Raw genomic sequence first — 27,993 nt, 5'->3', positions numbered from 1 at the left:
CTGAAGACTAGACGTGGCCATTGTATCCCCAATATCTAAAAAGGGCTCAAGGGGGTGATCCGAGAAACTATAGATGGGCGAGCCTGTTGTCAGTGCCAGGAAACATTAATGGAAACTATTCTAAAGAACAAAATCAGAGAACATATAGAAAGACCTGGTTTAATGGGTCACATCCAGCATGGATTTACCCAAGGGGAAAATCTTGCTTCCAAATCTGCTACATTTTGTTGTTGAAGGGGTTGATAGATGTGGATAAAAGTGAATCAATAGCAGGGCTGGCGGAAGCACTAGGTGAACTACCCCTGGGCCTAGGGGGCATAAGCCATATGGGGCTATGATCGGTGCCATACCTACTAATGGCCCAGAAAACAGAGAATGAGGTAAGAATCTGGGCCGAAAGCAGGGGGGAGGGGGTGATATGGCAGGCGCAAGGCAGAAGGTGCCTAGGGTGCCTAATCCCCTTGCTCTAGCCCTGATGAATAGATGTGTATTTGGATTTTCAGAAGGCGTTTGACAAAGTTCCTCTTAAGCTTCTAAGAAAACTAAAATGGGATAGGAGGCAGTGTCCTTTTGTGGATTACAAACTGGTTAAAAGACTGGAAACAGAGTAGAATTAAATGGTCAGTGGAAAAAGGTAAAAAGTGGAGTGCCTCGGGGATCTGTACTTGGACCGGTGCTTTTCAATATATTTGTAATTGATCTGGACAGGGATATGAGTGAGGCGATCAAATTTGCAGATGACACACAATTATTCAGAATAGTTAAATTGGATGTGGATTTTGATGAATTGCAGGAGGACCTTGCAGGACTGGAAGATTGGGCATCCAAATGTAAGATGAGGACAAGTGCAAGGTGTTGCATATAGGGAAACTAACCCTTGCTGTACTTAGTTATACAATGTTAGGTTCTATATTAGGAGTCACCACCTAGGAAAAACATCTAGGCATCATAGTGGAAAATGCATTGAAATCATCAGCTCTGTGTGCTACTGCAGTCAAAAAGCAAACCATGTTAGGGAAGGGAATGGTGAGTAAAATAGAGAATGTCATAATGCCTCTGTATTACTCCATGATGAGACCATACCTTGAGTATTGTGTCCAATTTTGGTTTTCCCATCTCAAAAAAAATATGGTTGCACTAGAAAAAGTAAAGAGAAGGGTGATCAAAATGAGGAAAGGCTAAAGAGGTTAGGGCTGTTCAGCTTGGAGAAGAGTCGGCTGAGGGGGGTTATGATAGAGGTCTACAAAAACATGAGAATTAAAACAGGTAAATGTGAATCAGTTACTCTTTCATATAATAGGACTAGGGACCACTCCATGAAGTTAGCAAGTAGCATGTTTAAAACCAGAGAAAATTCTTTCACTCAATGCACAATTAAGCTCTGGAATTCATAGCCAGAGAATGTGGTTAGGGCAGTTAGTGCAGCTCGGTTTAAAAAAGGCTTGGATTACTTCTTGGAGAAGTCCTTAAACTACTAAAAAATGTTGACTTAGGGAATATTCACTGCCATTACTGACATTAGTAGCATGGGATCTACTTAGTGTTTGGGTTCTTGCCAGGTACACGTATCCTGGATTGGCCACTTTTGGAAACAGGATACTGGTCGGACCCAGTATGCCAACTTGGATTTTTATATTCTAAAATATTCAATGACATGAAAACAAAACTGGAGTAATATGCTTCTTCGATCAGCGCTCAGTAAGGATCCTGACTGCAGCATTTTGGACCATTTGAAATGTCCTCAATGAGTTTGAAGGAAGGTCCATAAAAAGGACATTACAGTAATCCAATACCTGAAAAAAATTAAACTCTCTGTAAAACGCTGTGCAAATCCTGTGGATCTAAGAGGTTTCAATTTCCTGAGTGCACATAATTTTAAAGAAGACTATTTTAACCATGGATTTTGTGTACTTGCATATTGAGTGGGCGATTTTAGAATAATCCCAAGATTCCAGACAGGAGGAGATTAGCAAATTACCTTCAAAATTTAAATATCATGGAATTGTTATCCAGGGAGAAATGTTTAAGATGTGGGGTTTTTTTCAACATTAAGGGTAAGTTTATGTAGTAACCAACACTTGGAAGCAAACTGAAATGTTTCAGGCCAAGTGGATATTATCGGAAAGAAAAACTGAATATCTTAACTTTATTTATTCAGATTACATAAGATTTTACAGTGGGGGAAAGGTAGATGTTAGAGTATTGAGAGTGCAGAACCCTGAGGAACACACAAACTATAGGGTGGCAACTGGAAATTGCAGAGGTGATTCCAATTCGCCGGACCCATCTGTAAGATATGATGAAAATTGCTTCAGTACAGTCAGAGATCCCAATGCTCTTCAACTGTGCAAGGAGAATTTAATGATTTTGTTGAATATTACAGCTACCTTTGACACCTTAAATCATTCCTTTCTTAATTTCTTTATCAAAAACCTGCCTGATAACATCAAAACTTAAGAGCAGAAGAGTTTCTGAGCTAAAATGCTTCCTGAACCAAATTGATATTGATCCATGATGGAACCACTATCAAAGAACTGTTATTGTAACGATAAAGAGATTGATATTGGTTGATAACTTTCCTAAAGCAAGGAATCTGTAGAGGCTCTTATTAATAAAGGACAATTTTAGGAAATTAAGTGACTTTAGGTAGACTCAGGTGTATCTAGAATATTTGGCATCTGGAGTGGATATTTTTTTGCCCCCCCCCCCCCCCAATATATAACTTTAAAAATTCCTAAACATCTATAAAATATTTCAAAACAGACACATCAAACTCCCAATAATTAAAACTAATAAGGATTTTAAAAATCTCTTCCTCTGTTTTGAGGAATAGTGATTTTCTGCTTTTTTATTGTTGCACTGCATTCAGGATCTGGCTTGTGGTTTCCAGTTTAATTTTTGTCTGAATGTGTGTGACTCACACTCTCACACTCTCACTCTTCCTCTGCGAGATCAGTATAGAAAACATTCTAGCTGCAAGTGTTTTGGACAGCAAACGCCAGCACCAAGAAGGAATAGAAGAGGTTCCTTAATTCCTCAGCTGCTGGTGAGACGGGGGGGTCCCCTGGCAGCCTCACAGGCCTCTCCTTGCTCTTGATGCTGCCCTGCCAGGTATTCCGCCCTGTGCAATTGCATGGTTTGCACACACGGTGGTGCCGGGTCTGCTCACAGGGCTAGTGTCTCCCTTCTTTGTCACTGGTGGCACTGCAGGGCCTCTTCTTTGCCCCCAGCTCAAGGAAATGCAGGTAGCGCCACTGGGCTCCGCCACTGCTATAGGTCCTTGCGGGATTTCCCCTGCCAGATCACTGTTCCGCACTACGTCAGGACCTTCCTGCTAGCGGCAATCGCACCCTGCCCTTGTCACTCGTGGCAGACCGCCCCCCCCCTCCTTTAATACACCTTTGGGCAGACTGTCTTCAGATAGGGAAAGAGTGATAATCTGTTTGAGGCCGGATGTTCTTTCTCATGAGTTAACAAAGCTGTAGAACATGGATTGAGTGGAAACAAACAATTCATTTTAGCAATAACTTGTACAATCTCTTTTGCTCATAAAAAAAAAAAGTCAATCTGATGTATATCTACTGTTATAGTCTTTGCACAGACTGGGACTCTGAGGAGAATTCTAGGGTATTTTTGGTACCTTGGGACTTGCCAACCACACTATTGTATGAAATAACTCAATATACTTATTCCTAGAGATTTATATTCTCTGCTTGTAGTATTTCCTGTTAACTTTATTTGGGTATAATAAAGACCCAATTGCATATGATAGGCAGCAAGAGAAGTGGGAGAGATATTTTCGCCAGTAGTGCTTTAGGTGGCACAGGGTTCTTTCAGCTTCATGGAGAACAGAAACAAACCAAAATGCTGACCTAGGGTGCTGCTGTTGTATTGGCTGTATTAAAACCAGTTCATCTGTAACTTCTTGTATAGTGTATGTGCCAAGTCTCTACCACAGAATGGATATAGGAAACTCTGATCCTAGCCAGTTTAGGAAGAAAAATCCTTTCAACTGATCTGGGTTAATGTGACCACACTTCATAACAATTAGAATGAGATGGCAAGGGCAGACTATTCCTAGGGACAAGCATCAGATTACAGGTAATTCAATAATGATCAGATCATGGAACAGATTATACTAACAGCCTAGGAGTATCATATGATAGTGACACTGGATTTATAAAGAACTTCTAACATAAGTTCGTGTGTGAATATGAGCATAAACTGGTCACAACCAAATGCAGACATAGTTCCAGAAATGCTTCCCCTGAAAACGACAAATGTTTCTGGTCATAATGTAAATTAAAATCTTCTTCTAATACTATCATTGATGGAAGGTTGATACTCAAATTAGCTAACAACTCAAAGGAGAAGAAGCATTATGAATCAAGACCTGGTAGATATGTCAAACTGATGTTCACTATAGGGGAGGATGCCAGAAACATTCATAGAAAGATGATTTCAGTATCCATTAGGGAGAGGTCCAGAGACTACTTCAACACTATTAGTAAACCACCTCCTCGTTTGCTTTGACGCACCTGTGAAACAATGGGATATCTAATAAGTGTAATTGATCCAATAGGATGGAATCCAAATCAAGTAACCAAGTTTTGATTATGCAGACAGTCGGGGGCTATATCTCTTAAACTAAAAGAGAAGCTATTTTTCTTAAGTGATTGAGCATTTATCAATATAATAGTCAAAGCAGATACAGCAAGGATGAAAGCTAGATGCTGAATACTCATACACTGTAGGTGTGAGGGCCTCTGAGTATGTCTTCTATATCTATTAATGGAAATTCCCATTAATTGCTATGATACCACAATAGTAGGGATCATAGCAATGGACCAATATCAACCAATTTCAGCAGACATCAATCAGAGAAGCTCATAGCCCAATATGGGCACAGCGAAGTGGCACACAAAGGGGCTTAATCACGCTTAATCGTGCATGTGCCTTCATGCACGCAACTCTACGGGATCCTGATCGGCCATTTAAAGACCTGGTTGCTAACATTGAAGGTGGGACTGAGCAGTAGTCTGGGTTGGGAGGGAGGTGGTAGAAGACTTCCGAGTGATAGTTTGATTCTTTTGCTGATTTTTCTGGGCTGAGATGGGGAAAGAAAGATTCATTATGTCTTAAGAATAGATTGGAATGGTATATCCCAATTTGGTTACAGTTAGGTTAGGATTCTGCTATTCCTCCTTTCTTTAAAAGGTGAGAGTAGATATCAGCTAAGACCAAGAGCCTTTTTTAGTAGTATCCGCTCTCTATATAACTTCCTCTTCAGATTAATTTGGAGCAGAACTTCTCTTTTCCAAAAAGGGTGAAAACCTGATAGATTGACCTCTGCTTTAAGGTTTGGGAAATAATCTAAATCTTAGTTGGAGACTCCTTTATATGTGGTGGTGATTACATTTTGAATAATCAGGGTGTGATAGCTTATTGTGGAAGATGGTATGTGTGTAAGGGACATAGAGCTCTTGGCACAGTTTTATGGTGGAAAATTTGATAATATGGTTGTGAGCTAACAATCTTAGTTTTTGTTTATAATTTCTCTATACGATCAAGAATGCTCGATATGAAATTCACATCATTGTAACAAGAAATTATTACATAAAGGAAACAAAAACTGAATTATTTAGATCTCAATTGGGGGAGACCCGGAGGAAGGTTTAATAAAAACAGATGAAATGCATTTGCCAGTATCATAATCCTGTCTAGTATTGAACAGACAGAGGGAAGTCTCTTATTTTGCAAGAAACCTTCCAGTTGTGCAGAGTCATAGAATATTTTTCTCTATCTTCTGCCTCAACTGTGTTGCCCTAGCTATAAGGGGGAAAAGAGCTTTTTAGCTTTACTATGAAAAAAACATTTTAATAGTCCAAGTCTTGTCTGGCTGTAAGGTAAAAGTTGCAAGTACTCTAAGAGAAACATCAATTTAAGAATCTTGGAAATAGTCAAATCTCAACCATCTGAAACCATAGATTTCCCTGATGTGTTAACATTGGCTTGCACTTTCCCACTTGTGGGCAGGTAACAAATCCTGGATATGGGAGGTGTGGCCCCTTCCCAGTCAAGACGATGACTTACCCCTATGCTTGGTGGTGGGATACCACAGGAGAAATATTTTACTCATATGATTTATCTTCAGGTTCATAGCCTAAGTAGGGAATGAGACAGGGTCCTAGTCACCCCAATACTACAATTCTGTGCACTTCTCAAACAACCTCTCACTTGTGGCACCTCACTGGATAAAATCATCACACCAGAATAAAACAGTAATTTAATCTTGTTAGAATTATGTACATAAATAGTAACTCCAACCAGAACATTAAATGGGAAAAATACAGTAGTGAAGTATAACAAACTTGCAGTTTTCTTATTTTAATTAAGCAATGCAAAAATAATACTGGGTATGGCCTGCTAGCTAGAGCAACCAACATACACTTATGGATAGTTAAAAAAAAAAAAAAAAAAACAAACAAAAAAAACAAACAAACCGCCCACTAATAGAGGTTGGGGGAAAGTAGTGAAGTACCCAGCTTTCAAAAATTCTTTACCTTGAGTACTCAAAAGGAAGCGTGTGTGTGAAAAAAGATCCACCCCAATGTAGCCAGTTTGTAATGGGTGCACTCTGTCCCAAACACAATCAAGAAAATGAAGAAATCCCTCTTGATAGTGGAGCTGGCTAGATAACAAACCAAATAGATAAGCACTGCAGTGTGTGGAAGGTCTCTTTCCTGGCGAGCAACCCCAAATGGTTTACTTTGGTACTAAACAGAAAGCGGGCTTGGTCTTAGTCTCTCGCAGAAAGACCAAGGTCCATCTGCTTCTTTCCCAGCCCTATCTCATGTGGCTGTGGCAAGGGTTTATGCTTGACTTTGGCTGACAGGCTGAGGCAGTTAAGATGAGATACTGAATTTGTGACAAGGCAAGGAAATAACCTTTCTCCCTCCTCTTAAGATACTCTGTGCAAATTTTAGATTACTTAACTCTGTCTCTTAGGAGGGTGATCCACCCATGTGCTCCTGGGCCTGTATATCTCTGGAAAGGAAGTCTGTCTCTCAGCTCTTGGCTTCTCTGTTCATTGTTGGGAATTTACATGTAGGTTGGCTATGAAGCAAGAACAGCAATCTGTTTCCTCAGAGCACAGACTTCTCTTTCCTTCTTGATTAGCTCTTCAGGAGAAAAACTGGTTTCAGAGCTGCCAGATGCACTCCTCTCTTCCTGGCTCCAACTCCTGGCTGCCCCTGCCCCTTACATACAGACAGCCACATTGTACTTTTTTTTCCCTTAAATGTTCTCCTGGCATTCCTTTGACTTCTTCCTCTGGTGACTATGAAGTGCTGTTCTCTGGGCAGGCTAAATAGTGCAGCCCTCTTCCCAACAACACTGAGTGCTGGATGCTGGTTCTTGCAGAGCACTTGTCATTCACAGGAGAGCACACAGGTGTTTTGACACTTTTATATTCCTTCAGCTTGCAGTCTCTGCAGGGTTGAAAAACCCTTTTGGGCAGGTCCAAAAAACATCACTTGGATCAAGACGCAGCTTAATCCACATTGTAAGGCTCCAACACATAGGCTCGAGGGCATAATCTGGTTTATAGTAGCTTGCTATACAGGTATTTGCAATATCTCATGATAACTTTTTTAAGCCTCTCAAGTGGCACTATCTGTGAAGATTTAGGAAAGTTAATGTAAATGGTCTTCTGTCTCCTAAAGTAGTTCTTACTCTTCCATCCCTTGATGTAAAACTGCTTTTTCTTTAAACAAAGCAACATTACAATTCTGTAATCCTTTAACCTGCCCCCTCCAAATATCTTTTCCCTATGATCCTTAATCATTTGTAAATGAGAAGCTAGTTGGATCGATGGGTCACTCAGAACTGATAATGCATGATTAATCTTGTAAGTTAACGAACTCTCAAGACCCACTAATGCCATCCATAAGGTCTCTAGAGTTATCGAAGATGGCCTTTTGGGAGTAGAAGTGGTAGAGCATCTTAGACAATCAATTGGAACAACTCTTCTTGAATTCAGTTCTGATGAAATCCAGGAACCTGCACTCCTCCAGAAGGAAGGTTTTGGATGCTTCAGACCATCTGCCTCCTCTCTAACAGATCTCTTTAGTTCCAAATGTGGTGGAATACAGGTTTCAAGGCTCAAAGAGACAAGCTTCAAGATTGGCAGTGGATCTGCCAAGCTCAGAAGTTCTTGAATTGCAAGATCCAAGATGGCCATGCTGGTGAGACGCACTTGAAACTGTCCCACAGGCCCTGATTGCCTATCGATATGCTGCACTCTGGTAGGAAATGGGGAGGGCTAGGGAGTGAGATTCACAATTACCTACTGTGATAATGGCCCGATGAACTCTCGCGTGTGGCGAGGTGTGGAGATTCTGGGAGTTGGCTCACTGAGGAACATACGGGAGGAAGCTGTGCTCTGTGCTCCCCTTGAGCTTCAAACATCTTTGTCTCCGGAAGAGCGGTTTCCCCCAGCAAATCCGGCCGAGGCTAGAACCTTGGCTTACCTTGGGAGTCAGCGTCACTGGAAGAAAGCAACACTGCTGAGACCCGGGCAGGGGGTGTGAGTCCCATCATAGAGCCCCTAACCATATTGGGGCCTGGTGAAGAGTCTTTTCCGTTCGATATTCGGCAACAAAATGGAGACGCAACTAGCGGGACTGATTTGCAGTTTAGAGTTGGTGAGACCTGAACAAATAACCCTCGATACAATTTTGGAAGCAATGTGTTTATTAAATGGGAATATTGCCAGTCAATTGAAACCTTTAGTTAAATCAGTGAATGGTTTGGAAGACCGTATGAGAAAATCAGAAACTGAGACTTAAAAAAAAATCGTGAAGAATGTGAGATTTTAAAAAAGGAAGTTAATATTACAAAAGAGATACTGCATTCTATTATAAAGGAAAATTCAGGTATAAAATTTAAAATGGAGTCAATGGAGAATCAGGCTCGGGCAAAAAATATCCACCATATAAATTTTCCAAAAGACCCTTTAACTACACAGAGGAATATGTGGAAGAGATCTTCTAGAAATTCTTAAAATACTTGAACAGACTTTTCCTCTTATATCAAGGATTTACTACATTTCACCCCTTAAGGGTATTAAGGAGCCAAGGTGGTGGTCAGATTTGTACAATTTTGGAAGCACAATTGGATGTCACAAATATTATTGAAACTACGTTGAAGGAGCAGGTCACTCCAGCTACACTTATTGTTTCCTTTCTTCTAGAATCTGACAAAGAATGGATACTTAAAATATTTTTTCGCTATCATTCTGAAAGTTTTCTGGGGCTGAAAGTACAAGTCTTCCCAGACTTGGCAAAAGAGACTCAGAAAGAGGAAACAATTTCTTATTTTAAAACCAAAGGTGTTAGAAATGGGGGCTGCTTTTTTCCTTAAATTTCCGTGTAAGTGTATCATAAAATATCAAAATGCCTCATATTTCTAGACCCCTTCACAGCTTTCCTCCTTTGTAAGTGAAAGATTTTCCCCAGTAGATAGTTCCTCTCCCATTGTTTGAAAAGCTTGTAAGCACTTGGATATCACTCATAATGTGAGCTCCTCGTTGTTACCAGCCTATTGCCTTGTATTCTAAAAATTTTTCCTTGAAGGTGGATTGGATCTCTATTGAGGACTGCAAACATTATTGGCTTATTTTGAATTTCCAATTTTTTTTCTTATGTAAAAGTATTCTTGTAGTCATTTTCTATTCAAGTGAGTAATTTCTTGAGTTTATTATGGAAATTTATAAACAATTAATTCAAGGTCTTTTTTTTTTTTTTTTTTAATAATCTTGAATTCCTTAATAGGCAATGTGAAACCTTTAATTGAGAGCTGAGAGAGCCTGAGTCATATTGGAACTAGATGGGAGAACCTGGTATTTCCTTTTCCTTTTCTGACCTACAGCTGCAAGCAGCCCTGAATTTGTCAATAGGCACCCATTATGTTTGTGCCGCCTTCCAGCTCTGCTAAAGCTCATTCAGCAGAGTATCCCTCTGATACCCTGAAGATTTTGGGGGGGGGGGGGGGGCTGACAAAAGCCAAAAATGCCTAGAAGTAGCAAAATCCTAAATCCATCCCTTTCCATCCTATGATTTGCATATGCTGCCTCATTGTAAATAAATCTCTCTCCCGCATATTCATTATGGATATCCTGAAAACCTGGCATGTTTGTAGCTCTCAAGAACTACAGATGGACACCCCTGCTCTAGTATATTAGGGAGTAGGAAGAAAAGCAGTACTAAAAAAGCTGCAGAAACTACAAAGGACAGGAAACATTTTCTGGAAGAGATCAATAAGGAGCATAAAATAGTGGGCCTCAATCCACAGTATCATTCACATAGACTTCATACGTAGCTTTCTCATGGTAGTAGCACAAGATCCAGACCTTATCATGTTTGGAATAATTTATGAGCACAAAGGTCAGTTCTATAAGTCTCCTGTAATGCCGTCATCCACCTCAACCTCTTTCCCACCCCTCTTCCTCTCTTCAACCAACATTTAGTTTCTAAACTTCCAAACTAAAGAAAAACCAAAGTATTTGATAGGGATGGAGTGGCTCCTCTTCAAGGAAAGGCTAAAGATGAGTCTGTTCAGTTTGGAGGAGGGAAATAATATAATGGGTGCCTATTGATGGAGATCTATAAATTCATGAATTGACTAGAATGGATAACGGTACATTGGTTATTTACTATAAAAAAAAAAAAAAAGACTGAGGGGCACTCCATGAAGTAGAAAGTAGCACATTCAAAACAAATCAGTGAAAATTTTCACTCAACATACAATTAAGCTCTCAAATTCATTACCAGAGGATATGGTTAAGGCAGTTAGCATAGCTGGGATTAGAGTTTGGACAAATTCCTGGAGGAGAAATCCATCAAATAGTTAAAATACACTTTTGACTGTATGATAGCATCCTGGGATCTTGCAGGGTACTTGTGACCTGGATTGGCCACTATTGAAAACAGGATACTGGGCTTGATAGAAACCTCAGTCTGACCCAGTATAGCAAGTTCTTATTTACAACAGCAATGTTCTAATACATCAAAACATCTCTTTCTAGTGGTTTTGGATGTTGCATCAGGTGGACCTTATTGGTAAATGTTCTTCTCTCCTGTACTCTCCCCACTGGAAGGCCACATCAGGGCACCATCTGATGTCACCTGTGTGTGAGGAATACCATCCTGTTTGTTCTCTGAGAATACAGGTGCTTGATGTCAAACACTGGGCCCAAGGCATAGTCACAGGCACTTGCAGCAGTTAAATGCTCTCTTCCTCCTGTTGTCATTGTACTTTTTTTTATGTGTGGGTCTATTTATCTGGTTCTGTATCAAGTAATTTTTAACTCTTTGTATACCACTTTGGATGACTTTTTATTAGACTGGTCTAAAATAATAAATGTGAATTGCTAACAATGAGCCCTTAAGTACATTTGGCTCTAGATTTTAAAATCCCTCAGTGTTTTATTTCTTCCCTCTTTTAGTTACTGAACTGGTACTAACTTATCAGAAGCAGACCCGTGAAGCTGTCGTGCTAGCTGCTCAAAATATTCCCATCTTTTTCCTATTTGTGTATTTTTCCCTATTTTCACTAGTACTTGTTTTGGCGTGTCCTGCAATTTGAAATCTTATTTTTAACTCTTCAGCTTTCTGCACTGTATTCATGCGTTTATGGGTGTGATCCATGCAAGGGGCTCTGAAGATCTTTTCATCTATCCATGCTGTATTCGTGCGACATTTGTATAGGGTTCCGATGAAGGCCTATTCTTCACCTGCCTGTGCTGCAATGCAGTAGATGACAGCAGGTAAGAACTAGTTGGCGCATCCAGTTGGCTCAATTGGATTTCTCTCTCTAGTTCTCTTACTACTTTGGGAAGATGAGCATATAAATGTCCATGCTTAACAAACACAAGCTCCTCTCCACTCTGGGGTTTTTTTGGTTTTTTTTTTTTACTATCTCAGCTCTGTTCCCACTTTTGGGCCCCCTATATTTGCATTAGGCATGTTTTAAATTTAGTTAATGCTGACCTCTGCCATTTCAAATCCTTCACTAGTTCTGCTTTTTTGGAAACTGAGCTGGTTTCAGGGCTTAACATGTTAGTGTACACTTTCAGCTCTCCATGCTGTATTCTTGCTTTATATGTATTGGTGTAAAGCCTACAAAGGGGATCTGGTGATCAGTATAGTAGTAGCATATTTCCATCCATATGTATTTAATGGAGGTTTTCCAAAATATTTTAAGCACCCATATCTTCTTGGTGGTAAAAATCAGAATGCAAAAGATGCTGCTTGATAGTGTTTGATCGTTGCAGAATTTACCTCTAAGTAGAAACATGATCCATTGGAAAGCTATGATATGGAGGTGCTGAAGTTGATTGCTTTTCCTGATACATGGGTCTAGTTTTAGTTGGATTATACATAGTTTATAACCAAAGATCTGCTGGCGTGTGTGTTCTTTGAGAAATTTAATTCTCCGAGGACAAGCAGAATGGTAGTCTTCACTCTTGGGTGACATCAGATGGTGCCCCGATGTGGAAAACTTATGTCAAAGTTTCTAGAACTTTGTCTAGGCTCACTGAGCATGCCTTATACTATGCGTCCACACAGGGTCCCTTTTCAGTCTCTTTCCACAGAGCTGAAAGCCTCGCGGTGCAAGTGAGTTCACTTTGGCTGTTTTTGGCCTTGTGGGAAAACTTTGGTTTTTCTCATGTTTTCCCCTCTCTGTGCCCTCCCGTTGTGTCCCCTAATCAGGGTTTTCAGTGATTTGGGTAAGCTTTTTCTTTTCGCAGTTTCTTCCCCCGTGGCAGCGGTGCATCAGTGCCCACTGGCCATGGCCGCCCTACCACCATTGCCTTTGGTTTTTGTCTATCATGGCCACATCTGTTTTTGGCGATGCCCCCTGTACCCAAGGACCATGTCCATCACAGATCCACATGAGATGTCCTCTGCCTGGGGGCATCGCATGATGTCTAGGATTGTTGCTTATGCACCAAGATGACCCCAAAAGGACTTCAGCTTTGACTTGACAAGATGGAGCAGCTCTTCAGGTCGAAGTCTGAGCCATGGGCATTGAAGGACCAAGGAGCCATCAACACCGGCGGGACTTTCAGTTCCGTCGATGCCGGTGGATAGGGGTGCCGGAGACTGACAATAGTCTATCTTCAAGCTGAAGACATCAGGTTCCTCATCATTGGCCTCAGCACCAGGGAAAGACTGGCCAGAGCATTGAGGGAAGCCAAAGAAGCATCAGCACCAGTCCCCAGGGATGCACCGGCTTTTGCCACAATGTCCCTGAAGTGATCTCGTGGTGAGGAGTATTAATCTTCAATCTGCATCAGAGGTCCGTGACTGTCTCCATTAGTCCTCATGCCAGTCATCCATCCTCCTCGAGGGTCCAATGAGAAGAGAATCTGGCCACCCCTCTTTCCTCCCAGTTAGTGTTGGCATTTGCAACGTTAGAGGAGGAGATGGAGCGCAGAGTCCAGCTAGCAGTGGACCTGACGCTTCAGGGCTTTGGTCCTGTGGTACCAATGGCACTGAACCTGGTGCTGCCCATCCTCATACCACTTGTGGAGAAACTCAATATGCTTATCAGTGCATTACCAACCTAGCTGGTGCTGGTGCCCAGGACAGCATTGTGCCCAGCAGGACACAGAGGCCTCCCCCTACCAATACCGTGGTTGTTGCAGGTTCCTCCAAGGTGGAAGTTCTACAGAGGCCAGCAGAGATGCAGAGGCCTGGTGCCTGCACTTTTGGACGAAGGCTGAACATCTAGGGGCCCATTCCCTGTGGCTTAAAGTGAGGATGAGGAACCCTATGACCCCAGAGGGGATGATCCTTTGGAGTTCTCCAAAGGCTGAGGATCTCTCTTCAGAACCTTTTCTTCCAGAGGAGTGAAGGAAGTCTTCGCCTGAGGACTTGTTCTTTGCAGATTTTGTGAGGGTGTTGGTGGAAGCCATTCAGTTTCTGTTATTGAGAGAGGATGCCAGGCACAAAATGCTTGATCTTCCAGTTCATGGAGCCTCTTAATGAGACACTGGCAGTCCTGGTACACAAGATCCTTAAGGAGTTGCTGCAGAGGATATGGGAACTCCCCCTCACTGTGCCTTTCATTAATAAGGCATATGGGGGGTCTATCTCATCCAGAAGGCTGCCGGATTCAATAAGCGTCAGCTGCATCACCAGTCTGTGGAGGTCTAATCTGCCCACAAAAGGGCCAAGCACTCTCAAACTCATTCTTCAGAGCCCCTGGGGAAGGACCATAGAGCGATGGATGCTCTTGCAAGGAAGTTGTTTCAAGGCACCATGCTCATTGCCCACATCGCTGCTTACCAGCTGTACATGAGCCAGTACTCATGGAACAATCTAGAAGCAGGTGCAGGAGGTGGCCGAACAGCAGGACACCCTCATGTCACTGCTGCATAAGGGCCTGGAATGCAGAAAACAAGAGGGTTGTGACCTACGATATTTTTGAGACTGCAGAGGGAATCCATGCCCGCAGAATGGAATGCCTGCAGGCCTCCGATCTCTGACCAGATGTATAGGAATGAGTTGCTGATGTACCATGCACTGGAGAGAATCTCTTCGGAGATAGGGTGAGGGATGCTGTGGCCCATGAAACCCTCCAACAACTCTCTGCCAGTATTCTGGACCCATCGTCCTCTTCTAGGAGGCTGGCAAGACTGGGGCCAAGGAAGTCTCTTTTTTTTTTTTTTTTTTTCCTTTCGCCAAAGGAAGTACTATCCTCCTTCTGCTTACTCCCATCAACACCACTGGGGCTCCTGCAGCCATTCCTAGGCAGCAGAGAGTCCCCAAGCCCCAACTGGCTCCAGGGACAGGGTTTTAACTGAGTTATAGGGGAGCATATGCCCACTGCCTGTACCCAGACAATGAACCCTCCAATTGGGAAGGCTGTGGTTATTTGCGAACCAATAGCCCAGTATAACCTCAAACCAGTGGGTTCTGTCTATGGTCTGTGAATGGTACTAATTAAACCTATTGGGTGTTCTGCCAAATTGCCCACTGTGCCCATTTTGGGGGCTGGTGGTACTAGCAGAGCTCTCCTTTATCTTAACAGCCAGAGAGGTTAAGCCCATACCACAAGGGTAAAGAGGGTGGGGATTCTACTCTATGTCTACCTGATTCCAAAGAGAATAGGACTCCTCCCTCCCATCCTAGATCTAAGGGCCTTGAGCAAGTTTCTAAGAAAAGCTCAAGATGGTTTCCCTGGGCACCTTGATCCACTCTTTTTGAAAAAGGGAACTGGCTATGCTCTCTCGACCTAAAGGATGCAACACATGGTCCCTGGATCAGGGGATAGTAAAATGTATATTCTGCCTCTGGGGGAGCCCAGTTGTAGACTTGTCACATCCCTCTGCAACAGGAAGGTGCCTCTGTCTTCTGTATGCATATCCTTAGATTCCCTTGGTGGGAAAGACTCTCTTGAAGCTTTGTGAGGTCAGGGGACTATGATCCTCATAGCACCTCATTGGCCAAGACAGGTCTGGTTTCCACTCCTATGGGAGTTGTCCATCCAGAGACCGATCAGTCTGAGGACTTCCTCAGATTTCATCACGCAAGATCAAGGCAGGCTGCAGCATCCCACCTCCAGTCTCTTTTCTCACAGCCTGGATATTAAGAGGTTAATCCTGCAGCCGCTTGATTTTTGAGGATGTCTCTGGTCCTGGTGGCTTCTAGAAAGCCTTCCACTAGAGCAGGGATGGGCAAGTCCGGTCCTCGAGGGCTGCAAACCAGTCGGGTTTTCAGGATACCCCTAATGAATATGCATGAAATAGATTTGCATACAACTTGAGGCAGTGTGTATGCAGGTCACTCTCTCATGCATATTCATTAAGGATATCCTGAAAACCCGACTGGTTTGCAGCCCTCGGACCAGAATTGCCCACTCCTGCACTAGAGAGTCCTATAGTATGAAGTGGAGGTTTTTCATGTGGTGTGAGCAGAAGGCCCTAGACTAGTTCACCTGACCCACACAAAAACTGCTTGACTACCTCCTACACCAATCAGAGGCTGGCTTAAAGACCAATTCAGTTCATCTCAGTGCAATTGGCACAAACCATCAAGGTGTAGATGGTACGCCCATCTCTGTACAGCCTATAGTTGTACACTTCATGTGGGGCCTGCTTCAACTGAAGCCTCCCCTAAGGCCTCCTGCTGTGTCTTGGGAAAGCAATGTGGTGGTGTGTTCAGCTGATGAAAGCTTCTAATGAGCTGCTTCGTACCTGACCTGGAATGTCATATTTTTGGTGGTGGTTACTTCAGTGTGAACGGTCAGTGAGCTTCAGGCCTTAGTGAGTTATACATCTTATACTGAGTTTTATCATGACAGGGTGGTATTGTGTTTGCACCCTAGGTTCCTGCCTAAGGTGGTGAATGATTTCTGTCTTAAGCAGTCAATCGTCCTGCCAATATTCTTTCCCAGGCCCCTTTTGCACCGAGGCAAATGAGCACTGCACAGTTTGGACTGCAAGCGAGCCTTAGCCTTCTGTCTGGCGTGGACAAAAGCCCATAGACAGTCCACCCAGCTTTTTATTTCTTTTGATAAGAATAAGTTATTTGTCTGATTTTTAATTTCTGCTTTTCAGCACTTCAAAGTGGATTGCATTCAGGTACTGTAGCTATTTCTGTCCCTAGAGGGCTTACAAACTAAGCTTGTACCTGAAGCAATGTGGAGGGCATGGGCATTGCCAGACAGACACTATCCAATTGGCTTACAGATTGCATCTCCTTCTGTTATGCCCAGGTGGGACTGCATCTTGGGGGTTATGTCAAGGCTCGTTCTGTCAGAGCCATGGCAGTGTGGGTGGCTCACTTGCAAGCAGCTCTCATGGAGGAGATATGCAAGATTGTAAGGTGGATTCTCTCCCCACATTCGCATCTCATTGTCTGAATAGGGATGGCCGTGACTGTAGGTTTGGCCAGTCTGTCCTTCAGAACCTGTTTGAGGTGTAAAACCTAAATCTCCAGTCTAGGGCCTGTTTGGGTTCAGGCTCTCTTCCCCTCACTTACCAACAGCTCTGAGAAAGAGTTGCTTACCTGTAACAGTTGTTCTCAGAGGACAGCAGGATGTTAGTCCTCACACAATGCATGTTACAGGTAGGCAACTCTGCTCTTTATAGATCAAGCAGGATAGGATAGCTGACTGAGTCCGGGTCAAAGCTTTATTCAAGCACTACACTATTGAAAATTTCTTTGTTGAGCATGTGTGGGAGTTGCTGTATCAGTAGTGAGCACAGAGGGCACCTTTCAGTTCTGTTTTTCCCCACAGAGCCAATGGCTAATTGTTAGCATCATGGAGGAGAACATGAAATCTTTTTCCAAACATTATTCCTCAGTCACGTTTCCTAGTTAAACTTCCTGGTGATTTCATTTTTTCACATCTGTTCTGTTTGTGGCTTAGGAAGCCTTTTTGTTTTTTCACCCCCATTGAGTCATTTTGATTTTACAATGGCTATTTCTTGGCCAGTGTCCCTCAAGGAACTGAAAGCCAGCAGCTTCAGTAAGTGCCCCCACGGCAGCTGCACAATGTCAATGATGGATCGGTATATTTGTGTGGCTTGCATGGGGTACAGACATGATGGTGCTTATTCTAAGATGACTCCCCAAGGCCGTCAGACCAGTTTAGAGCTCATGGAAAAGCTCTTTGGGTCAAGAGACCCATCTCTGGCATTAACCTGGAAAAGGCCAAAGGCTGTACCAGATGCTGCTGGTGCATAGGATACTAAGGTAGCATCATCTTTCCAAGTTGAGTGCTGGTAAGTGCTCCTTCCACCTACTTCATCGGCATCTCCATGTTGATGCATGATGCTGTGAGCAGAGAGATACTAACTACAGCTATAATCCTTCCAAGTTCACACTCAACATACTGTGGGGAATGGGATAGGTATGATGCAGCCAACAATACACACCAAATAACACAAGAAGTGACTATGCCTGATTCCATGAGTTCTAACATCAGCAAGCTGAATTAAGTAGAACATAAGAACATGAGAAAATGCCATACTGGGTCAGACCAAGGGTCCATCAAGCCCAGCATCCTGTTTCCAACAGTGGCCAATCCAGGCCATAAGAACCTGGCAAGTACCCAAAAACTAAGTCTATCCCATGTTACTGTTGCTAGTAACAGCAGTGGCTATTTTCCAAGTCAACTTAATTAATAGCAGGTAATGGACTTCTCCTCCAAGAACTTATCCAATCCTTTTTTAAACACCGCTATACTAACTGCACTAACCACATCCTCTGGCAACAAATTCCAGAGTTTAATTGTGCGTTGAGTGAAAAAGATCTTTCTCTGATTAGTTTTAAATGTGCCCCATGCTAACTTCATGGAGTGCCCCCTAGTCTTTCTACTATCCGAAAGAGTAATTAACAGATTCACATCTACCCTTTCTAGACCTCTCATGATTTTAAACACCTCTATCATATCCCCTTCAGCCACTCTTCTCCAAGCTCAAAAGTCCTAACCTCTTTAGTCTTTCCTCATAGGGGAGCTGTTCCATTCCCCTTATCATTTTGGTAGCCCTTCTCTGTACCTTCTCCATCGCAATTATATCTTGTTTGAGATGCGGCAACCAGAATTGTACACAGTATTCAAGGTGCGGTCTCACCATGGAGCGATACAGAGGCATTATGACATTTTCCGTTTTATTCACCATTCCCTTTCTAATAATTCCCAACATTGTTTGCTTTTTTGACTGCCGCAGCACACTGAACTGACTATTTCAATGTGTTATCCACTATGACGCCTAGATCTTTCTTGGGTTGTAGCACCTAATATGGAACCCAACATTGTGTAATTATAGCATGGGTTATTTTTCCCTATATGCATCACCTTGCACTTATCCACATTAAATTTCATCTGCCAATTGGATGCCCAATTTTCCAGTCTCACAAGGTCTTCCTACAATTTATCACGATCTGCTTGTGATTGAACAATTTTGTGTCATCTGCAAATTTGATTATCTCACTCGTCGTATTTCTTTCCAGATCATTTATAAATATATTGAAAAGTAAGGGTCCCAATACAGATCCCTGAGGCACTCCTCTGTCCACTCTCTTCCACTGAGAAAATTGTCCATTTAATCCTACTCTGTTTCCTGTCTTTTAGCCAGTTTGCAATCCACGAAAGGACATCGCCACCTATCCCATGACTTTTTTTTACTTTTCCTAGAAGCCTCTCATAAGGAACTTTGTCAAACGCCTTCTGAAAATCCAAGTATACTATATCTACCGCTTCACCTTTATCCACGTGTTTATTAACTCCTTAAAAAAGCTGAAGCAGATTTGTGAGGCAAGACTTGCCCTGGGTAAAGCCATGCTGACTTTGTTCCATTAAACCATGTCTTTCTATATGTTCAGTGATTCTGATGTTTAGAACACTTTCCACTATTTTTCCTGGCACTGAAGTCAGGCTAACCAGTCTGTAATTTCCTGGATCACCCCTGGAGCCCTTTTTAAATATTGGGGTTACATTTGCTATCCTCCAGTCTTCAGGTACAATGGATGATTTTAATGATAGGTTACAAATTTTTACTAATAGGTCTGAAATTTCATATTTTAGTTCCTTCAGAACTCTGGGGTGTATACCATCTGGTCAAGGTGATTTACTACTCTTCAGTTTGTCAATCAGGAAGTGGTGAATCACAGCCTGGCTAACTGTGAATTGGCTTGCATTGATGTTGATGCATGCCTGAGGTTCACCTAATTCTGGAGACGTAACAGCACATGGTGGTATGGCATCACTGCAGAAGCCATATGCTTCAATTCTTACTATACAAAGTCAATCTCCAACACCTTAGGGGAGGAAGCTACATAGGACCAGGAATTCAACTGGGTCTAGATGATAGCAAGAAAGGCCTCTGCAAGGGTGGTTCTTATCTGCTAGCCAGGACTGGGTTGGACAACCCAACACCCCCTCAGACCTCTCTCCTTGACATGAAAACAGTGTCTCCTCCATAAGATCTTTCCTGTGTGGCATTTAAGGAAATGGCTGAGTCCATTCTATTTCAGTTGGAAAAGGAGGATGACTCCAGGGCATACATTGGACATCTTCCAGTTCCTGAATACCCCTAAGTTGTAGCAGTGCCTGTCTGATATCCTTAAGGAGGTACAGAGCTCAGATGTAGAGTTCCGTCCATGCATTCACAGCTTGTTACTGCAGGGACAGAGATTCCCAGCATGATAGGTTTTGTCATTCTGTCTTGCATGGCCATTTTTGGGTTTTTATAATCCAACTCCATCCATTCTAGGGCCCATTATTTCAAGTTGCCCTAAAAAAAACCAAAATGAGCTGTTGCCAAGAAAACATGTTACCTATTAGCATTATTGGATTTTATTTCCTTTTTCTTTTCAAGGTAACCTGTAGGTAGGGATTTGCATGCATGGGCTTTGTATCCTTGTCCTTGGAGAAAGTGGCTTACCTGTAACAGGTGTTCAGAGGCCAGCAGACTACATAGTTCTCCTAATCTGATTTGCCTCCCCTCCTATACCTTTATACTGAACTGAGGGGGCCCACACACTTAACACAGACGAGGGAGCTCCCGCACATGCTCAAAGCAATTTGTAAGTGTAGAGCTCATTTAAAAGTTCTGATCTGGGTTCTATTGTCTCACTCATGAATTTGGATTATGTATTCTGCTGTCTTCAGAACTGTTATAGATCAGCTATTTATTATATTAAAGCGAAGTTACTTAAGTCATTGACTGAGTCACAGCTGTAGCCAGTATCTTGCATAACATCAGAGGTCAGACTTTAGTTTGCCTGTTGAGGCTATATCACTGCAAGAGTTGCTCCCTAAACCAGCTTCCATGCCACAAAAAAATATTTAGCCTCTCTCTAAAAGGATCTTTAGTAGGGATGTGAATCGTGTCCTCGATCGTCTTAACGATCGATTTCGGCTGGGAGGGGGAGGGAATCGTATTGTTGCCGTTTGGGGGGGTAAAATATTGTGAAAAATCTAAAAATCGCAAAACCGGCACATTAAACCCCCCTAAAACCCACCCCCGACCCTTTAAATTAAATCCCCCACCCTCCCGAACCCCCCCCAAATGAGTTAAATAACCTGCGGGTCCAGCGGCGGTCCGGAACGGCAGCGGTCCGGAACGGGCTCCTGCTCCTGAATCTTGTTGTCTTCAGCCGGCGCCATTTTCCAAAATGGCGCCGAAAAATGGCGGCGGCCATAGACGAACACGATTGGACGGCAGGAGGTCCTTCCGGACCCCCGCTGGACTTTTGGCAAGTCTCGTGGGGGTCAGGAGGCCCCCCACAAGCTGGCCAAAAGTTCCTGGAGGTCCAGCGGGGGTCAGGGAGCGATTTCCCGCCGCGAATCGTTTTCGTACGGAAAATGGCGCCGGCAGGAGATCGACTGCAGGAGGTCGTTCAGCGAGGGTTCCGGCGCCTCGCTGAACGACCTCCTGCAGTCGATCTCCTGCCGGCGCCATTTTCCGTACGAAAACGATTCGCGGCGGGAAATCGCTCCCTGACCCCCGCTGGACCTCCAGGAACTTTTGGCCAGCTTGTGGGGGGCCTCCTGACCCCCACGAGACTTGCCAAAAGTCCAGCGGGGGTCCGGAAGGACCTCCTGCCGTCCAATCGTGTTCGTCTATGGCCGCCGCCATTTTTCGGCGCCATTTTGGAAAATGGCGCCGGCTGAAGACAACAAGATTCAGGAGCAGGAGCCCGTTCCGGACCGCTGCCGTTCCGGACCGCCGCTGGACCCGCAGGTTATTTAACTCATTTGGGGGGGGTTCGGGAGGGTGGGGGATTTAATTTAAAGGGTCGGGGGTGGGTTTTAGGGGGTTTTAGTGTGCCGGCTCACGATTCTAACGATTTATAACGATAAATCGTTAGAATCTCTATTGTATTGTGTTCCATAACGGTTTAAGACGATATTAAAATTATCGGACGATAATTTTAATCGTCCTAAAACGATTCACATCCCTAATCTTTAGTCATTAGCTCTTTCATGTCTTAGACCTGACCCTGAACCATAGGAGGAGGTGGGTCATTTGAGAATGTCGCAGACAAATGAACTGGCAGTCTTCTAATATGAACTAGTTTTTCTAGTCAGGATGTGCAGAGAGGCAAAAGGCATGTATAATGCACTCCATCCTGAACAGGCACTAGCATTTCTTATGCTGATGAAGCTATAGTCTTGATATCCATGCCTTGTCATGTTAATACTCAGGTCTTTCCTGTACTGGACATGATTAGGTTCCAGCCTCGGAGAGCTTATGATTTAAGTTTGAATGGCAGTAGGCTAAGTGAAACTTGAGTACGTGTTTACAACATTGTACTTTTACCCCCTGTACAATACTGATGCCAGAAATTCATTTAGAGCCGAAAAATGGTAACGTCCAAAAAAGTCCGGGAATTGTATTTGTAACTAGACCTGGCAGAGGAGAATTTTAGCAAAATTCACAGGGAAGTTTACTAAAGTTCTGGAAGCATGTGTACAAACTGATCAGTAGGCGGGTCTCTGAATTCTTTTATAGGGAATGGTACCTCCTGTGTCAGACTGAGAAATCTGCACGTGAGCTTTCACAACTAAATTCCCTCTCTTAGATGTCTGATTTTTGAAAACCTGGTATTTTTGGCCAACTCGTATTTTGGTCTAATAAATATCTCACCCTGCAGAGGATTCCTGGAATGGGGCACTCCAGAACCTTTGCTCTGTTACTGATCACAAAAGGAAACTGCGTTTTGTCTTGGGGAGGGACTGGGTGGAAGGAAGGGGAAGAGGGGTCCAGCTCTGCAAGGATTGGGAGGGAGACATTTTGGCTGCTAAAATGAAACGTTTCCCAGCCAAGGTGCTAGTTATTCTGTGTCCCCCCCCCCCCCTCCTGCTTTGAGCAAGTCTCTCTCTCCCGCCATTGCTTTAGGCACAAGATCAGATGGTGAACCCTCTCTGGGAATAGAGAAATACCCTCCCGTACCTGAATGGGATCTGCTCTGAAGTGCTGAAAAGTGGAAGAGTGGAAGTCTCTGGCAGTGTGAGAGTTTGTATGGGGAAGAGGAGAGAGGGTGAGTAATATTGGTCATTGTTGTCAGTGTCTTAAGTGCTGTTTAGTTAATGCCTCAACTAAATGCAAATGGCAATAAAATAAGTTTTTTTTTGCTACAGGTCAAAAAAAAAATCCAATCAAAATGTATGGTGTGCCCCAAAATTGGTGGGTTGGAGAAGAGCAACCTGGACTAGAAGGGATGATGGGAGGGGGTGTGGAGAGAAGTGTGTGTCATATACCAGAATTTCAAAGCTCCAGTGGCAAGGGGAGAAATAGTCTGGGCTGTTTGGAGAAGTGTGTGTGTGTGTGTGTGTGTGTGTGTGTGTGGCAGGAAGAGAAGGGCAATACCCTGGGCAAACGAGGGAAGGAAACAGCCTTGGGGAGGGGAAAAGGGGAATGTTTGTCATGTACCAAAAATCCAAAGCTTTGGGGATGGGGGGGAATGGCCTGGGCTGATGGGGTATGGAGGGATGCAATGGGAATGCCCAGGGTGGGGGGTGAGGTTCTTTTTTTTTTTTTTTTTATTTTTTTTGGTGGAGGGGTGAGATGGAAGCAGGTGACTGACTGCAGCTTGTTCACAGCCTCCTTGTTATCCTTAGCTGCCTTTGCATTTATCTGCTGTAAAAAGCTGAGCAACCAAAGCTTCATTGACTTTGCTGCAATTACCCTGCTTCCAGAGGGGGATGGGGTATTTCAGACTATCTTGTGACTTCCAGATTCCTGATAAATTGATAAGAGGAATTGAGAGAGTCAATAAAGATGTGGACACTTTGCCAATAGAAACCCCTAGTTATTGATCTAGCAGTAAATTAAAGGCTTACTTAGAAGCTGTCGATGTTTATAATCTCCTCCCTCCCCAATTACAGCTTTGCTACCTGCAGGAGAAGGAAATACTGAGATGGGGACTTTGGAGCACATTAGAGGGTTGCTGCGGGACGGGAATAATGTGGAGGAGTGAAAGGAGGCCAGGGTAGATGATGGCATTCGTGAGTGAGACATGGAGAACTGTCCTTCTGCGCTCATAAATGATTCCAAACATGATAGGCTCTGGGTCCTGTGCTACTGCCATGAGTGAGCTATGTATGAAGTCTGTGAACGATACTGAGAATTGAGATCCACTGTTTCTGCATCGGTTCTTAGTACTGCTTTTTTTTTTTTCTTCCTACTTCCTTCAGTGTTTTCCTACTCCCTTCAGTGTTTGTCCTTTTTATCAGAGGTGCTAGGGCTGAAACCCTTATGTACTAGACCATGGGTGTCCAGCTCTTGTCCTCAAGAGCCACAAGCAGGCCAGGCTGTCAGCATATCCACAATGAATATGCAGGAGAGAGATCTGCATGCACTGCCTCCACTGTGTGTGAAAAGCTCTCTCCTGCATATTCATTGTAGATATCCTGAAAACCAGGCCTGTTTGTGGCTCTCGAGGACTAGAGTTGGCCACCCTGTGTGTGTGTGGGTGGGTGGGTGGGGGTATGACCGTAAGGAAAGCTGGGGAGGGTTGTCTTTCACATTTGCTGCCATTTCATCTTTCCTCTGCCTTCTTTGTCACATTTGTTCACCTCCCCCCTCCTCCCCACCCCCCTTGGTTCCCTCTCACTTTCTCTTTCCTTGCTACCCAGTTGTCATCTCTTTACTCCCAGCTGCACACTTCACCTGCATCCCATTCTTCTTCCCTCCTCCCACACACACAGCGACTTTCTTCTCTTCACCACCGGTCTGCACTTCCACCCCGGCTGGGCAAGAGAAGTTTCTGTGGAGTTTGGCTTAAGTACTGTGGTGGATGTGCTCTGGGTACTAAAATCCCGGGAGCAGCACAACTCGCCGGTATTTGGTGGGAGGAGGAGTCAAGTGCTTGAAAAACTGGACTAGAACCCGAATGCTTGCTCCAGTAGTGGGAAGGAGAGCTTGACTTTTCCACCTATGCCTTACAGTCGCGTCTCCGATTCCTGTCACCTGTGTGGCATGCGCCATGCCTGTTGTGACTGCCCCTACCTTATCCCCTTGCTAGAACCTTTGCAAGAGTAGCAGGGTCAAGGTCAGAGAGTCTGGGCAGCCCTGACATCCTTCCTCATACCTTAGGGCACCTGTTTTTTCCTTCTCTCTCCTCACCCCACTCCCTCTGAGCCTCAAGACTTTCTTCTCGCACCTGGGACTGAGTGGGTCCCTGAAGCTCTGCGGTGGCAGCCCCCAGTTAGCACAGGAACTCGCTGAGCCTGCATGGACCTAAAGGCCCCAGGTCCAGTATGGAAGCTGAAAGTGGGGTGGGAGGCTCAGTGGGGAGGCTGCCACATCTCCCTTTTCAGAGCCGTGAGGTCTGCAGTAGGGTCAGTGCTGAGGTGAGTTGGGTGGAAAAAGAGGGTGGCAGACTGGGTGGGGGAGAGATGTTGAACCTGATAGCACAACTCATATCTATGCCGCTTTCTCCTCCCCCCCCCCCACCCCCCCCTTAATATAAGGGAATCGGTGCTCCCATCTCTCCCTATTCTGGCACCACTGGCAGAAGGCTGTATAGGATTCCCTGTATCAACTTCCTGATGCTTGGGGGAACGAGTTCTGAACTGCTGGGCCATTGAGAGTTTGATTCGGCTGGTTTGTGATGGCACTGACAGTTCAGCGTGCGCGCCTCCTTTTTTGCTCCATCTTGGCCTTCTTTCTGGGTTCTGCACGCACGTGGCTTGGTTAATGACAGAACAGCGCCAAGTACAGCACAAGCCACTCTGGCAGTGTATTAAACAGGAGTTGAATACGGGAGAGCAGTATATCACCGGAGAAAGATAAGCAAAGTTCTCTGATTGTGGATCGATAAAGGTTAGTGACATCATATCTCAAAGTGAGAGAATCTGTTTGCTGCACAGCCGTTTATCAGATGCAGGGCTGGAAAGAAGTTAACCCTCTCCTAATCTGTCTGTATCCTCTTTATCTTGGCTTGCAGCCCAGCCGGGAGAGGAAGAGTTTGGATAGCTCTGTGGCAGGCAGAGAAGGGTCCTGGGGGCAATGTTGTGCAGACCTGGGTCCTCATGGCTTGTGATTTAAATGCTGAAGACAGAATAACACGACCTTAAAGCCCAAAGTTGGGGAAATACCTTTCCCCCCAGCGCTTGTACTGTTACACAGCCTGTGCTAGAACCATGCTCTAGCTGCCTAATACCAGTGTATTGAAAATGCACACATCAGGACAGGCTAATTCGGAGATATTTCTTCAGTTATTGTAATGCTCACAGGCTGCTTGGGAAGAACTATATAAGAGTACAGCAAAGACCTATGCAGTCTGGGTTCGATTTCCTTCTTGCTGCAATACCGCAGATCCTGGCTGATCTCTGGCATTCTCTTCGCTTATTTCTTGGCCGCGAGGGATTCTGTGCTTATCCCAGGCTTTCTTAAATTCTGTCACTATTTCTTGCCTCCCTGCAAAGGAATGTGGTCAGACCTAAGGACTTGATAAAGCTGCAGCCCTAAAATTGGCTTTTTTTTTTTTTTTTTTTTTGCGCAACTCAAGCTGACAAGATGCTGAATTGTCTTGCACAGGCCCAAGTGAGGCAGGGAGTGTGGGACAGTGTGGGGAGGTGTCAACCCTGATTACAGCATGGAACCAGAATCAGCTTTGTCTGCACCTGGGGCAGATATTCAGAGTTACCTATTCCCTGCTTTTGTTTAATGAGGTATCGCGCCCCCCCCCCCCCCCCCCCACACACACACACACACACACTTTCTCTACCTCCCCACGTCACAGCCTAGTGTGGTTGGTTTTTTTTTGGTTTTGGTAGGTTTATATCTTGCTCCTCCATATGTGTAACTCGCCTGGAACACAACAGTAAATTACATCATCAAAAGCAGCATAAAATACAAGCAATATCAGATAAATATAAAGAGCAATAAAAGCAATTTAGCCAAAATACAAATAAGCAAGTATCATTCCCTTTCTCCCCCTCTCATTTTCCCAGCTTCCCCTTTCTCCCTCCCTTCCCAGTATCCCTCTTGTTTCTTTCTCTCATGCTCGCTTGCTCTCGCTCTCATTCGTGCGCTCTCCCCCTCATTCATTCTCTCTGGCCAGAATCTCTCCCTCTCCCTCCTGTCTCTTTCTCTAACTCAGAACTTTTTGTGCTCTTCCTCTTTGGACTGTCTTCATGCCCCCCCCCCCCCCCCCCGGGGGAACTTTTCTCTTAATATTCTCCATTACATAATAAAATAGTTTCCAACTGGTGGTGTCCCTGCTCCCCCCAGGCCTGGCTCTGCCCTCTGGTCTGTCTGTCTAGCAATGCAAATACTAATCTGTTGACCTGTTAGTCACTTATGTTCTTGCCTTTTTACATCTGGTTCATTATATTAATCACCACCACTTAATGTGAACACAGAACAAAAGTATTTCTCGTCCTTCTCGCTAAACCCATCCTCCCTTCTATTGCTTAATATTCCCCTTTTGATCTTCCTCTTGGCACTTCTGTGTCATTTTTTTTCTCCTGCCTTTTCTGATTGCAGTATTTTCCTCCATTTGAGCCTTTGCTAGTCTAACTGCTCTTCCTGCCTTCCTTAATCTTCCTTTTAATTTGTCTGTTCTCTTCCTTTATGTATTCTGTGAATACCAGTTTTTTGCTTTCTCCTATTCTCCTCCTACTTGGTAAGCCATAGTGATCTCTTTATTCTCTTCCCGTTACTAATCTGCCTAATATAAAGGTTTGTGCATTTTTATTTTGTCCATGGTTTTTTTTTGTACCTCTTTAGTAACAAGGATTATATTATGGTGCGAATACTAAGAGGATAGGAGATGCCTGGAATAACCTAGCAGCGGAGGTGGTGGCAATCTGTGCTGTGACAGAATTCAAGCATGCTTTGGATAGATACTCAGTGTAGAGGGTAGGAACAAGAACCATGCTCCCTCCCCAACCACCACCTTCATTCTTTCAAGAGTAGAGGAAAGGGAGAAGCAATGAAGAGAACATGGCAGCATGACCACC

At 43.9% G+C, this 27,993-nt stretch overlaps 1 protein-coding gene across 4 annotated transcripts in view; it reads left to right on the top strand.

Annotated features, from left to right (window-relative positions):
• ZFHX3 (zinc finger homeobox 3) overlaps nt 1-27,993 on the top strand; it is an 876,987-nt gene that overhangs the window by 59,322 nt on the left and 789,672 nt on the right. Inside the window, exon 2 of one of the 4 annotated variants that reach the window (XM_029608281.1) lies at nt 22,922-23,063. The exons of the other annotated variants lie outside the window; for them this stretch is intronic. The gene's annotated coding sequence lies outside the window, so the exon portion shown is untranslated. The remainder of the gene's footprint in view (nt 1-22,921; nt 23,064-27,993) is intronic. 4 annotated transcript variants of the gene reach the window in all.

Source organism: Rhinatrema bivittatum, chromosome 7 (assembly GCF_901001135.1).
Source record: "Rhinatrema bivittatum chromosome 7, aRhiBiv1.1, whole genome shotgun sequence".
In the NCBI taxonomy this organism is placed as follows: Eukaryota; Metazoa; Chordata; class Amphibia; order Gymnophiona; family Rhinatrematidae; genus Rhinatrema; species Rhinatrema bivittatum.
Note: the sequence above shows the minus strand (reverse complement) of the source record. Positions and strands in the feature narration are given on the sequence as shown.